General features: G+C 39.7%; 1 protein-coding gene across 1 annotated transcript in view; it reads left to right on the top strand.

The window, feature by feature from the left end:
- Positions 1–16,136, top strand: part of LOC120530791 (inactive dipeptidyl peptidase 10-like) — an 898,875-nt gene that overhangs the window by 303,151 nt on the left and 579,588 nt on the right. The window lies entirely within an intron of this gene.

A 16,136-nucleotide genomic window follows, 5' to 3' on the forward strand; every position in this document is an offset into this window, starting at 1 on the left:
CATGCCATTCTCTGCCTAAACATATTCTTCTATCAGCTCACAAGCTCTCCTGATAAAGTGAGGAACGTTTCCTAAATTAGGAAAATTGATAAACTGCTATTACTTGTACTCCTAAGATTAGGTCCATGTCACCTTTTTCAGCCATTTAGGACCGTTTTCCTACTTTGAGATGCTTGATAAATAAGTTCACAGATTTCTGTTGTCCCAAATCAAGCCCCAAACTCAAGGCTCCTGTATGTGTCAGCCATTTCACACACACAAAGTCAGACCTAGAAATGTTATTTATAAGTTAATATTCTGTACAAGAGATAATTTCACTGTTAGTGCTATGGTAATGTGAGCATATGCCACTTAAGTGCTCAGTAAATAATTCCCACTAACCAGTCGCCAGTTTTTGAGCTGACTTTATTAAAATGGGTCACAAAGGCCCATCATTCACAAATATTAATGTATCAAGTTCAGGATTACTTATTCCTACAAGTGATCTCTAAAAGGAGCCTTCTATTTGCCAACAACGAGACATTTCAACATTCAGGTTTATCCAGTCATACTGCTTGGCATTAGCATCATGGCTAATCATGATCCATTTCTGAATTGAAAGAAAAGCATCTGGTAGGCATCTGTTCATGGGCATTTTATTGAAAATTTGTTGGGTGGGTGGGTGTTGGTAAGGGGGGGGGTGTCAGTTGCAGCCTTTTTGCGGCTGATTCCAATGCTTATCTATTCCGATTAGGATGATAAAAGATGTGTTAGTATTAATGGTCCAGTGGGCCAGACTATCGGAATTAATCAAAAACGGATTAGCTGCTGTGTAGTGAGACCACAGGGCAAAGTTGGCTCAGGAGTTTCACTATCACACCTGGCCATATGGATAAAGCCGGAGCTGAGGATTGCAGTTTTCTAAGCTGCTTATTTGAACTTAGACACATTCACAGAGTTGTCTTGTTGGGCTTTTGGTGGCATGTAGCTGGAATTCAGCAGACATATTTTAATATTTACAGCTCTATTTTTTTACACATTTTGTTATTACATACAGAAAAATGTTGTAAACCTTACGTTAAAAAGATGCCAGGCTCTAAAATTTTCTGTCCAGAACTGTTGGCCTTGGTTTTGTTAATGAAGAATCTATGCTAATACCCAAGACAGCATTAAATCAACATTAAAAACTGTCTGAACATCACAATTCTCTTTATCTCTATATATACAATATAAAATCCAAAGTCTGTCTGTCTGTATGTCTGTTCGCTTTCACGAGAGAACTACTTAATGGATTTGGATCTGGTTTTTTTTTCTGTAATTTGCTTGAACATTCAGGTTGATTTTGCGACTTCTCTCATGGTGCTAGGAATCATACTTCGCTTGCAGGAGTGATATATTGGTGTTAATCTGAGACAGCTTCGCTAACAATACCTGTTTGTTTATTGATTTTTAAAGTTTCTCCTGTTAGGCTTTTCCTTCAAATCTTTTACTTTATCCATCCTCTTCCTTCACTTTCTTTTCCCCTGGACTTCCACTCCCATCACTCTTTTGCCCCTTGTTTCTCCTCATCACCACTCCACCCTACTTCCTTGGACTGTTTTAGATGTCCCTCCCACTTTTGTTGTTCCTCTCATTGTCTCATTCCTTCTTCTGTCCTTTCTTATAACTCCACACCTCCATCTCCACATTCTCATTTTTGCCACATCCATCTTCCTCTCCTGCGCTCCCTTCACTGCCCATGTCCCAGCTCCATCCATCATTGCTGGTCATACAACCATCTTAAAAACCTGACGTTTAACCTTTGCCTTAACTCTTCAATCACACAATACTCTTGAAACCTTCCTCCAATTGTTCCATCCACACTGCACTCTGTGGGTTATCTCTGCATGTGATTCTTCATCTTGGGCTACCACAGATATGAGACATTTACATGTATCCACACTTTTCAATAGCTCCCCCTGCAGGCCAACATCGGAATCCTGATGCTCATTAAATCTCAAATATTCTGTTTCCTCCCATTTACTTTCTATCATAGCTCACCCTGCAGGTTACCGTCTGAATTCTGATGCTCAGTAAACTTCACATATTAAGTTTTCTTCCTATTTATTTTCAATCATAGCTCCCCCTGCAGGCTACCGTCTGAATCCTGATGCTCAGTAAACTTCAAATATTAAGTTTTCTTCCTATTTATCTTCAATCATAGCTTCCCCTGCAGTCTAACGTCTGAACTTCCGATGCTCAGTAAACTTCACATATTAAGTTTTCTTCCTATTTACTTTCTATCATAGCTCCCCCTGCAGGCTACCGTCTGAATCCTGATGCTCAGTAAACTTCAAATATTAAGTTTTCTTCCTATTTATCTTCAGTCATAGCTCCCCATGCAGTCTAACGTCTGAATGCTGATGTTCAGTAGATAGATAGATAGATAGATAGATAGATAGATAGATAGATACTTTATTAATCCCAAGGGGAAATTCACATAATCCAGCAGCAGTATACTGATACAAAGAAACAATATTAAATTAAATAGTAATAAAAATGAAAAAAAAATTAAAATAAAATTAATGTTAGCATTTACTCCCCCGGGTGGAATTGAAGAGTCGCATAGTGTGGGGGAGGAACGATCTCCTCAGTCTGTCAGTGGAGCAGGACGGTGACGGCAGTCTGTCGCTGAAGCTACTCCTCTGCCTGGAGATGACACTTCACGTATTAAGTTTTCTTCCTATTTATCTTCAATCATAGCTCCCCCTGTAGGCTAATGCCGGAATCCCGCTGCTCATTAAACTTCACATATTCTGTTTTCTTCCTATTTATCTTCAATCCTCTATCTTCTAAACCTTCTCTCCCTTCTCCCATCTTCCTCTCCACTTTCTGTTGCTACACAACGCAATGTCCGATATCAGTACCTGACCTCATGAATGATCCTTTTGGATGAACGGGCAGAAATTCCTGCAGACACACTCCAACATCATGCGGAAAGAAGAGTTGGGTATGTGAAGCCACAAAGAAGGAGCAGCTCTATAATAATGTCCATAATATGGGAATGGGGTGTCCATCAACCTCAAATAGATGTAGCTTTGTCATTTTTGGCCTCATGGTGTACCCCGTAATGACGGTTATAGTCTTGGAAAACACCTTAGAATTAATAAACATAAACAAAATAAGAACAAACATAAGTACAATTAAAAATATAAAATATCATGGCATCCACTTTGTTTCATTTGTTGAGAAATATTATTCTCAGTTAATTATAAATATGAGATGCAGCCTAATCTAACAAACAGAATTTCATGAGATCCGCAGCATGTTGAGCCCTTAGTGCAGAATTATGAGGAGAGGGAGACGAGTCTAAAAGGAGAGCCGTTGTGTCTCTGAGTGGGCTCATGCATTCTTAATGTCACGGGGGGCTTCAGGCAAGACGTGATCATCTGCTGCTCTTTTACTCAACAGTTTTTACTTGCTCTGCCAAAATATATATTGATTTTGGAGACATCAAATAGAATATGAAAAGTACATATTTTTTTTTTACTTGATGTCATATCACACATAAAACTATAAGAGGCAATTTTTTTCCTTGTCATTTGCAACAGATACTATTCATTTCATTCAAAAAGCCACAAATTGTAAAAAGTAGACTGTGCTTCTGGCACTTAATGGATTTATTCCCGTATGATCAGTGACTGGCAAACGAAAGTTGTTTTGTATTCTTGTCTAAGCTGTATTATATCTAGCTTCAGCTTTTTAATGATATTAGAGAAAAATCTACACGTGGGCTTGTGAAGGTCAGCAGGCTTTGAGTCCCTGAAAAAAAATGAAACCTGAAACGCAATGGTGGATCAATATAAAGAGACACACATCGAAAATAGATATATTTGTTTATATCATCTTGTGACTTCCACCACGTCACTGAAATATAAAGTCCTTGATTATTATTTCAATTGTCTTCCTGCATCAACATACAATATAGATTCTGGAAACTCTGCAGTTCATTCTGTTAACCACTTCTGCTTCTTGCAACAGTCATTCTGATCATTTTAAAATCTGTACATCCAGCCTCAGGATTGTAGGGAACAAGAGTAACAGGCACAAGACAGGACCGAGCTCTGGATGGGACACCTAACCATCGCAGGGCTGCACTCCCCGAAGTAGACACACACTCCAACCATGAATGATATTGAGAGTCATTCTGGAGAAGAAAAGGTCTGCTTTTACATGAAATATCTGATGGCTACCTGTCTATTGGGCTACAAAGATCAATGTAGAATGGCCAAAATGAGACAACCTTCAAAATGGCCATTGTGCCCTGCAAAGCATTCGGAACCCCTAACTTTAATACCAATGTTGATAGTGCTAATGGCCAAATGTCAGGCCGAAATGTGATTATGAGAGGATAAAGATGACAAATGAGTGTTTGAAATGCTGAAACTAGTGCAGAAGGCACATATGCCACAAAATAATACTGGCGTAAAATTAATATTATCTATCTATCTATCTATCTATCTATCTATCTATCTATCTATCTATCTATCTATCTATCTATCTATTATATAGTGCCTTTCATGTCTATCTATCTATCTATCTATCTATCTATCTATCTATCTATCTATCTATCTATCTATCTATCTATATTATCCTGCCGACCTAAAATTATCGACTATACTAAAATTATCTATCTATCTATCTATCTATCTATCTATCTATCTATCTATCTATTATATAGTGCCTTTCATATCTATCTATCTATCTATTATATAGTGCCTTTTATATCTATCTATCTATCTATCAATCTATCTATCTATCTATCTATAAGTATGTTATGAGATTAACTGAACTGTGAATGAGGTGGTATTTCATCCATCACTATGAAGATGGTGTTATATTCAAGAGGCAGAAAGGAGGTGGGAAAAAATGTCAGTTAGTGAGCCGGCCTTCATAGTGACAGCTACTTGAGTGTGTAAAGTGTTATTTGGACTGCAAACATAGCCCAGTGAATAAGCAAGAGGATAACTCGCAGATTTATTGGTTTTCTTCTCTTGTGTTACTGAGATTCAAAGACCTAAGGGAGGAAGTATAAATAACCTATGTTTAGAGGGTTTCTATCTAGTTTTTCTAAATGGGCTTTTTATATTGATTTTCTTCCCTTTTTTATTGTATTTAGGTGAATTGGTTCACTGTCTTCAGAAAGGGTTTATTGCACATGCCAACCACAGGCTTATTCAATGTGTTTGACAATGAGTAAAAAGACATGACTAGGACAGGTGTGAGCTGCTGTGCTAAGATAATGTACATCTGAAATACATCTCCTGCTGCTTTTATTTATTTATTTGCTTTGGTGAAAGAAATTTCCGAAAAGGAAGTTAGTGGAGAGAAAGCTATAAAATAAGTACATTTTCAAAAGCGTTTTGCATCCTAAATTTAGACATAACTAAATTTAGACATACAGTATATTATATTATATTATATTATATTATATTATATTATATTATATTATATTATAATAGCTGCAGTGGGCTGGCGCCCTGCCCAGGGTTTGTTTCCTGCCTTGCGCCCTGTGTTGACTGGGATTGGCTCCAGCAGACCCCCGTGATATAGGATATAGCGGGTTGGATAATGGATGGATGGATAGATATATAATATTATATTCCATGACACTGCTTAAGATGAAGTGTGTTAGAAAATTGATTGATTAATGAATTATTATCCATTTATTAATTCATTCATTTTCTAACACACTTTGTCCTAAGCAGTGTCATGAACTATAATATAATATAATATAATATAATATAATATAATATAATATAATATAATATAATATAATATAATATCTTCGGTGGGCTGGCGCCCTGCCCGGGGTTTATTTCCTGCCTTGTGCCCTGTGTTGGCTGGGATTGGCTCCAGCAGACCCCCGTGACCCTGTAGTTAGGATATAGCGGGTTGGATAATTGATGGATGGATAATATAATATAATATAATATAATATAATATAATATAATATAATATAATATAATATAATATAATATAATATAATATAACATCATAAACTGGCATCATGTCCTGGGTTTTTCCTGCCTTATGCCCCATGCCACTCCTGTAGGCTCCAACCTCCAGCAACCCTGAATGGGCTTAAGTGGTCTTCATATTGTATTCATGAACATAACATACCCAACATCCTGGGTTCAAATCCCACAGCTAGTCATTGTCCATGAGGAGTTTGCATATTCTCCCCATTCTTCATGGATTTTTTCCTCTGGGTACTCCAGTTTTCCCCCTCACGTCTCACTAGGTTAGGTTAACAGTTTGTTTCCAAGCTGGCCCAGTATGAATGCTGGTATTATATGTGTGTGTGTATGGGGGGACACGGTTCAGGGCTATGTTTCCCAAAGCATTATAACATAAAGAATATCACACATTTTTTCTTAAGATCGATCGTTAATTTAAGCGTTTCTCAAAACTCATCGTAAGTAGGGTAGCATGCTAATTCTTCATAATCTATCTGCTCTCCCACCTATTCATTAAAGGGGACTTCTTTCTGCCCTTGAATTCTGCCACACAGAATTTATTAAATTCACGGTATGACAGGTTTATGTTATATGAAGTGTTTCGTTTTATTGTAGGGTTACAGCACTCTGGTCCAGTAGCTAGAGGCCACATCTCCCAACTCTTAGGTTCAGTGATCTCTCCTTGGACTTATACGGTTTAGGCTAATTGGTGAAGTGTTGATCGGTGAAATTCGCCAAAGTTTTTTTCAATATGAATATGCTGTTTTTGCAAGTGACCTTGTCTGTTCAAAGTTTTACTGGAAAAATCACCATGCAGAACGCTTTGAAGAATTTTTTTTTCCTAGTGTCCTATAATTCTTTGAGAGGCCAGCGTGACGTCACAGATCTGTAGAAGCCACATTCCGAATACTGTATATAACGCTGATCCTAGTGGTGGGGTACAAAGTAGAAGTACGCTCACAAATACATTGAAACACAAAATGCAAACACCAAAGGGAACTAGAAATGTGTCTTGAAAGTAATCTTTTCTTGTATGGACTTGTATGGGATCTGCGTGTAATACGTGAGCCTACCTCTTCAACGGTATTATTACCCAGAGTTCTGTTCAATCGATACAAACAGGAATGAGTGAAGAATCCATGCAAGGTTTCCAGATTTGGTTTTCACACCAAACTGGAATATTTTTGAAAGTGTTGTGTAGGGAAAATTTTTGATTTTGCAGTGTGTGTTTTTAGTGCTAATTTCAAAGAGTTTGTGTGGCCGACCAAATGGCAAACCTTTAAGGGGAACCCAACCTGGATATGGACAACACCAAAACTCTCCCTGGACATCGAACAGTGACACAATTCTCCCAACCCGGTCTTCAAAAGAGTCATTCGTTGGCCTGGTCCACAGCACATTTAAATGGTGTCACAAGAACGAGCCAAAGACATCAAGAAAGGTTTGGGGCAGCCACCCATATAATATTCTTAATTCTTAAGAGTTGTTTACAGGTCTAAGTCCAAAACAGAACTGAGGCAGGTTGTCAAATATGGCAGCTTTATTTGCCAAGACAGGAAGTGATGTCATCACAGGGGCCGGAGCTGGAAGTGGCATCAACACAGGCACAGGAAGTGACATCATCAGGGGCACTGGAAACATACAAGGATTTCCCATGGATGGTCTGCAAGGGATTGAGGAAGAAAGTCAGTGGGTGGAATTGCCATTGTTCAGGCCCTTTTAGCTGCCTCCCAATCGCACGTGTGCGACGGCAGGTTTTCAGCTGTCATCGGGCTGAGAATATTTCCAGGGCCCGGTAACCCTGAATCCATGTGCTTTATTTGGTAGGAGTCGAAGTGAGCGAGGAAAGCATCAGGTGAAAAAAAAAACAATAAAACAAAGTTGAACTTTTCGGTTTGAGAGTCGTGAGCTTCTGCTGTCACATGTGTAGGAGGTCAAAAGTCTTAATGGATTCATGCTTCCCATCTGCCATTGCAAGAAATGTTATTGTTCTGATGTTTCATTCTATTAATTTGACCTCAGGGAGGCACGGTGGTGTGATGGTTAGAATTGCTGCCACACAGTTCCAGTCATATTTTGGGCCACAATGATGGGTCCAGTATGGGATCTGCGTGTAATACGTGAACCTACAGTGGTGTGAAAAACTATTTGCCCCCTTCCTGATTTCCTATTCTTTTGCATGTTTGTCACACAAAACGTTTCTGATCATCAAACACATTTAACCATTAGTCAAATATAACACAAGTAAACACAAAATGCAGTTTTTAAATGATGGTTTTTATTATTTAGGGAGAAAAAAAATCCAAACCTATATGGCCCTGTGTGAAAAAGTAATTGCCCCCTTGTTCAAAAATCACCTAACTGTGGTGTATCACACCTGAGTTCAATTTCCGTAGCCACCCCCAGGCCTGATTACTGCCACACCTGTTTCAATCAAGAAATCACTTCAATAGGAGCTGCCTGACACAGAGAAGTAGACCAAAAGCACCTCAAAAGCTAGACATCAGGCCAAGATCCAGAGAAATTCAGGAACAAATGAGAACAGAAGTCATTGAGATCTATCAGTCTGGTAAAGGTTATAAAGCCATTTCTAAAGCTTTGGGACTCCAGCGAACCACAGTGAGAGCCATTATCCACAAATGGCAAAAACATGGAACAGTGGTGAACCTTCCCAGGAGTGGGCGGCCGACCAAAATTACCCCAAGAGCGCAGAGACGACTCATCCGAGAGGTCACAAAAGACCCCAGGACAACGTCTAAAGAACTGCAGGCCTCACTTGCCTCAATTAAGGTCAGTGTTCACGACTCCACCATAAGAAAGAGACTGGGCAAAAACGGCCTGCATGGCAGATTTCCAAGACGCAAACCACTGTTAAGCAAAAAGAACATTAGGGCTCATCTCAATTTTGCTAAGAAACATCTCAATGATTGCTAAGATTTTTGGGAAATTACCTTGTGGACTGATGAGACAAAAGTTGAACGTTTTGGAAGGCAAATGTCCCGTTACATCTGGCGTAAAAGGAACACAGCATTTTAGAAAAAGAACATCATACCAACAGTAAAATATGGTGGTGGTAGTGTGATGGTCTGGGGTTGTTTTGCTGCTTCAGGACCTGGAAGGCTTGCTGTGATAGATGGAACCATGAATTCTACTGTCTACCAAAAAATCCTGAAGGAGAATGTCCGGCCATCTGTTCGTCAACTCAAGCTGAAGCGATCTTGGGTGCTGCAACAGGACAATGACCCAAAACACACCAGCAAATCCACCTCTGAATGGCTGAAGAAAAACTAAATGAAGACTTTGGAGTGGCCTAGTCAAAGTCCTGACCTGAATCCAATTGAGATGCTATGGCATGACCTTAAAAAGGCGGTTCATGCTAGAAAACCCTCAAATAAAGCTGAACTACAATTCTGCAAAGTTGAGTGGGCCAAAATTCATGCAGTTATTGCTGCTAAGGGTGGCCCAACCAGTTATTAGATTCAGGGGGCAATTACTTTTTCACACAGGGCCATGTAGGTTTGGATTTTTTTCTCCCTAAATAATAAAAACCATCATTTAAAAAACTGCATTTTGTGTTTACTTGTGTTATATTTGACTAATGGTTAAATGTGTTTGATGATCAGAAACATTTTGTGTGACAGACATGCAATAGAATAAGAAATCAGGAAGGGGGCAAATAGTTTTTCACACCACTGTACCTCTTTAACGGTATTACTACCCAGAGTTCTGTGCAATCGATACAAAAAGGAAGGAGTGAAGAATCCATGCAGGGTTTCCAGATTTGACTTCCACACCAAACTGGAATATTTTTGAAAGTGTTGTGTGGGGAAAAATTTTGACTTGGCAGTGTGTGTTTTTAGTGCTATTTTCAAAGAATATGTGTGGCCGACCGAATGGCAAACCTTTAAAGAGAACCCAACCAGGATATGGAAAACACCAAAACTGCCCCTAGACATTGAACGGTGACACCAATGATGGGTCCAGTATAGTCATCAGGCATGCCGTTACACCATTATTATCCACTCAAAACTAACTCCGTTTCTCCTTCACCGAAGACTTCCATGCTTTTTGCCAAGTTTGGTGACGTTTCTAAACATTTCTGCGATTTTTCACTCATCATTCCCCTGAAACTGGCCCTGTATGAATGAGTAGTAGTGCCATTTTCTGGCTTCCGCCTTGTACTCTGTTCCCCCTCGGATAGACCCCTTGGTCCCCATGACCCTGAAATTAGATTAACACAATTCATTAACTGGATAGAAGAAAGTAGGAGTTGCACTGCTTTGTTTAGATGACAGGAATTCCATTCATTAGAGCTTCTTCATAGGAATGAAGTATCAAAAAAGAGATCTCTGTAATATCATTTTGGTTTCTCCTTGAGATCGGAAAGAAATAAAATATGATCTTTGCTTCTCATATTTTTCTCCTGTAAAAAAAAATAACACAGTTGTCTCACAAGCGTCTCCTCTTCAGTTTCAGTAGAAATCTCAGCAAAGTCACACAAGGGGCTCAGATTTTCCAAATAGTCATGTCAGTCCGTCATTTTCCAACCCGCTATATCCTAACACAGGGTCACAGGGGGCTGCTGGAGTCAATTCCATCCAACGCAGGGCGCAAGGCAGGAACAAAGAGTATCTTGACATTTTTTCTGTTTTTTTTACAATTTGAAAGTGGTTACACTCAGTAATATGTGGTGATAAGGGTGGACAGCTGTTTGTGGTAGTAAAATGATTTACTATGATTACAAAATTGCAGTCCTTGCTCCTGAATAATACTATTAGCTTGGTCTGTTTTATATTGTTGTGCTCCAAAGGTCATAGTCATTCTGGAAAAAAAAAGGAAGGCAGTATGGCATTAGACTTTAAGCACTGAGGTTATGTGTTTAGATCCCACTTCTGACACCAAGTACCTGTGAGCAAGTCGCTTCACCTGCCTGTGCTTCTATTGGAAAAACAAAAGAAATGTAACCAATCAGATCCCAGATGTTCTAAATCACCTTGGATAAAGGCATCAGTCCAATCCATCCATCCATCCAGTGTCCAACCCGCCTTATACTAACTACAGGGTCATGGGGGTCTGCTGGAGCCAATCATAGCCAACACGGGGTGCAAGGCAGGAAACAAACCCCAGGCAGGGTGCATCTCAGAGCTGTGGGGAAAGAGGAAGAACAGGACTAGGTCAGTGGTAGCCCCCCCTCTCGTCTCAGTGGGCTATTGTGTACCTTTCCCTGGCCCATATAGGAGTCCTCCAACGCCCATGCGTGACAACTGATATTGACTAATATAAGTGTATGTGTAAGCAAGCATATCTAGAGCAGGGTGACAGCAACTGTTAACAAAACAATGTTTTGTCATTTCCTAAAAGCATCCATTAGCAAAAGAATGTTCTATGCCTAAGAATAAAAATAAAAATGTGATGATATACAAAAAAGCTTGCTAAAAGAGGAAGAACTGAAGCAAGTGTAAAAGTATTTTGGAAAAGAGCATAGAGAGGTAAAAAACGATATAAGCAGCCTGACGATGGGGAGGTGAGAGGTTTTTTCTGACTTGTAAGCAGAAAGCTCCACACTACTCAGCCTTTTATTAATTGGTTGATTTATTAACTGGTGAAAAATTTCAGGACCCACAGAGAATGCAGTTTGTTGTGTTTTTGAGAAACGTGGCTAACGACTAACATCCCAGATGCTAACATGGAGCTACTCAGTTTCAGTTGTGAATTTCCCCTTGGGATTAATTAAGTATGTATGTATGTATGCATGTATCTATCTATCTATCTATCTATCTATCTATCTATCTATCTATCTATCTATCTATCTATCTATCTATCTATCTATTGATTATATAGTGCCTGTTCTATCTATCTATCTATCTATCTATCTATCTATCTATCTTTCTGTTATCCTGCCAACTATACCAAAATTATTTATCTATCGAATTCTTTAATAAACTAATTGATTAATGATTTATTGATTAATTGCACTCCTGTCTTCCTCAGTGTCCTTCTTCCACACCATCCACACAATATCTGAAAATAAAGAAATATGAAGGCCTCAGGAATGTTTATCTGCTCAGGTCCCAAAAACATCTTAACATTAACATTTAACAGTTGTCTTAGAAAAGAATGGTGGCGCAGTGGTGCCTCTGAGGCTAGGGATTTGCACTGGTAATCAGAAGGTTGCCAGTTCGAATCCCATAAATGCCAAAAGTGACTCCACTTCATTGTGCCCTTGAGCAAAGCCCTTAACCTGCAATCGCTCCATCCTGGGTATGACGTTAATCAGAGTCCAGCCCTGCATGTAGGCCCTCCAACCTGCAGGGAAAAACCTTGGGGTTGATGGCAGAACTGGCACTCCAGCCACCATAAGAAACCTCACGCTGTTCCATTCCATCTGAACTAGTGTGGTGCCGAGGCACTCGGGTCCTAATCTGGGATATTGAGTTGGTTTGTCATGTGGTGGGTGCAGCATTGCGCAGTATCAGCGTGTGCCCCTATTCTCTCTCTTAGAAAGGAGAAACTCCAGAACTTCAGAAATGTCTGTTATTGTACAATGACAGCAGCAACAAGCCATGGAATTAAAGAACGGGTTTAATTAACAACGAGACTCGGCTCCTCATTAACTCTTTCAGGGCTGAGTTCAACTTTAATCAAAATTCAGGGGTAGAGGACAATAATCAGCTGTAAACTGTGACAAAACTCGCCCTTACATTTTAGTTTGACTGTCTTTGCTAGAAGGACAGTTCCATAGGTTTGTTAGTTTGACCTCGATTCCCTGCGCGTGCAAGAGTGGCAAAGAGCAAACAACCTCTAAAATGGCATCAATATCTGGCCAAAGCAAATGTACAAAGGCAAAATACTCCATGGACGTTTCAAGTAATTTCATTGAATAGGACTCTGACTTGTCAAACTCTGAGTTTGATGCAAGTGATCTGGAGATGGATATTGAAAACGAAAGTGAGGTACTGGCATCGTCTGATCGTCATGATGACAAGAGGTACAAATCAGATTGTGTCACACTGTGACCGCCACCGCCACCCACCTGCTGTTACGAAGACAGCCAGGCAGCCATCATGCGCCAACAGCAGACACAGCACACAGCAACAGGCATTTTATGTTGATTTACGTGTGAAACGATTGCTTTGTGTGCTTTTCAGAAAACTGAGTTTTTTGGAAAACATATTCAGCCCTCAAAGAGTGAAGCAACTGGTTGGAATGAAAGTGATTGGAGTTTGAGGGCCTGACTGAGTTGGCCTTCTTTTTGGCTCACTCACGTCACGTTTCATTTCTCTTTAAGGACAGAAACAAAGCAATTCAGAAGAACGATGAAGAAATTCAGGGGAACAGCCCTTACAAAACAAGTCAATTAAAATGAAAGGAAAATTATTTGAAATTGGAAAAAATCAAATACTCAGTTAGAGGATCCGTACAGACCTTTTTCAAAACATGGCAGGATCTAATCAGTAATATTTTAAAATAAGTTTATAAAGCACAGAGAATTTATTAATTTAGGTATTTTTACAAGCCTTACATTTTACGCAGTTTGGCTTGCTCTCTCTCTCTCAGGGGTGGGGATCGATTTGTTCTTAGCAAGTTTTTACAAAAAGAAGAATTATGTTATGTATGGATTGTAATAAAATTAATAAAAAAAAATAAATAAAATGAAAGGAAAAGGAGATAATTAGCAGCACAAACGGGTCACCAATTAAGGAAAGTGTTAGAATGAAAACCTGCAGCTACTGTGGCCCTCCAGGACTGGAGGTGGGGTCCCCTGCTTCTAAGGAATGTTAGGAGAAACATCTGTGACAAAGTTGATTCTTAAATTAAATATAAATGAAAATCTCTTGTCTCATGAGCCATTAAAGATCAATATTTGGGCAATTTCATTTTCCTGTGAGTTAATACAGAATTTAATTTGATTATTTCTTTATACTGTGCGTAGATCGACTGTTTGCAAGTGGCACACGCACAGTTAAAAATTCTCAGATGTATATGTTTTAACTATGTGAAATTTGACAATCTGAACAGCAGAAATCATTTTTTAAATTAGAACGAAATTAGCACATGATGAATCAGTATATTGAAGAAAGTGGAGGAACAGATTTGTTTCCGTTAGTAGTTACATTGGAATGTCAGGAAGATTTATGGGCAATTACTGTTTATTCAGTGCAGCACACAGCATGACGGAGAGTAATGCATGGGACCTCCTTTTCTGCATCATTTACTAAGTTAATCATATAAATCTGGAAAATATCTGAGACATCTCAGAATGTAACTTAAACTCATCTGTAGTGCATGGAATTGCTTTTATTTTTGAAAGCTTAACGGTGCTGAGATTTGTTCGTAAGCAAACATCAATGACACAAATGTTGACTTAACTGTATAAAGTCAGAAATGACAATAAGGAATACATAATAGTAAAAGCTGTGAAAATGCCCTATTACACTCACCGTAGCCAATGCGCTACTTGGAAAATGCTTAGTCTGAATAGACTAATATACAGCCTTCAGCTGTATGGCGAGTGCCCAGACTCTGGAATGACCGACCGAAATGAATCAGGTCAGCTGACTCCATGAATTCTTTTATAAAACAACTCAAAACTCATCTGTTCAGGAAGGCTTTTAGCTCTACTTGACTTTATTCCCCTTCTCTCAGTTTACCTCCATGTCAAGACGCTCATGTAACCTTTGTTTGTGTGTGCTGGACCACCAATTATGTTGTCTGTTAGGCTTCTTTTCTCTGATTTTACTGTCTTAAGCTTCTTTATTTACAGTATTTATTTGGTTTGTACAATGCTAAAGGGTGAGGCAGAAAGGACGGACATCTTTGAAATGGCTAGAACTCACCACTAGGTGGAGTGACAGATGTGCGGTAGGTGGCGTTAGGTTCGCGAAGTCTTACCATTTTCTTATTTTCTTTTTAGTTGAAGCCATGGAGCCGTGGACGAAAGAACATCGCGGTTTTGCGTACGACTGTTTTGTCAAAAACAACCAATCCATTACCGCAGTTCAGCGTGAGTTTCGTTGCCACAGAAATAAAGCTGTTCCCGCTCCTAACACTATCCTACGTTGGGTTAAAGCACTTCGTACACGAGGTACACTAATGAGCAAAAGACCGCCGGGGGCTACACAAATGGCACGTACCCCTGAAAATGTGGAAAGCGTACAACAAGCCCTGCTGCGCAGTCCAAGTCGATCTGCTCGGAAGCATTCTTCTGAACTTGGCCTCAGTAATCGTTCGGTAAGGCGTATTTTGCATTTCCATCCCTACAAATTGTCAAATGCTATTTCAATATGAACTCATATCTTCCAATAAATTTCTTTGTAAGAAAAAATTAACAATTTTGTGATTTTGTAAAAAAACGTCCGTCCTTTCTGCCTCACCATGTTTATATACTATATACCCTGCCGTTCTATCTTAAACTCTGTGAAGTGCCTTGAGCATGGGAAAGGCGCTATATAAATAAAATGTATTATTATTATTATTATTATTATTATTACTAAAAACAGGGCAATTAAAATAAAGGAAAAAGAAGTTAAGCTAGCTGTGAAAACTGATCAATTGTTAGAATGAAAACCTGTAGCCATTCTGGCCCTCCAGGCCTGGAGTTCGACACCCGTGCTCTAATGGGAGCAAGCGAAAGACAAAGAAGAAGAAGAATTTAACATATCAAGCACTGTGGCAGACGGCTAGCTGCTCAACCTGGCCGGGATGCCCCGAGGATAGAGGGATGGTGGAGAGGCAGCTACTTTTGAACACTGCCTCCCCCAAAACACTAGATGGCAGCTCCCCTGGAGTGTAACAGTGCCCTGGATTCCCACAGGGCATCCTGGGACTTGCAGTTTGGTTTCTCAGCCCTATTGGGTACCGTGGGGGCCGCCAGGAGGAGCTGTGAGAGGACCGGAGGAGCCATGCCTCATCCATAGCCCGGAAGTACTCCCAAGTCATGAGGATGGAAGCCCCAAAGTACTTCCGGGCTGAAGAAAGAAGCCAGTTCTCCATTAGACCCGGAAGTACTAGCAAGTCACATGGTCGGATGGACAGAAGCACTTTCGGGTCAAGGACTATATAAAGGACTGCTGGAGACCCAAGCAAGCAAGCTGGAGTCGGGAAGAGTAGGACAGAGCTTGCAGAAAGGTGCAGAGGAGAGAATAGCGTTTATAATTG

This window comes from Polypterus senegalus, chromosome 6, assembly GCF_016835505.1.
Source record: "Polypterus senegalus isolate Bchr_013 chromosome 6, ASM1683550v1, whole genome shotgun sequence".
Classification (NCBI taxonomy): Eukaryota; Metazoa; Chordata; class Cladistia; order Polypteriformes; family Polypteridae; genus Polypterus; species Polypterus senegalus.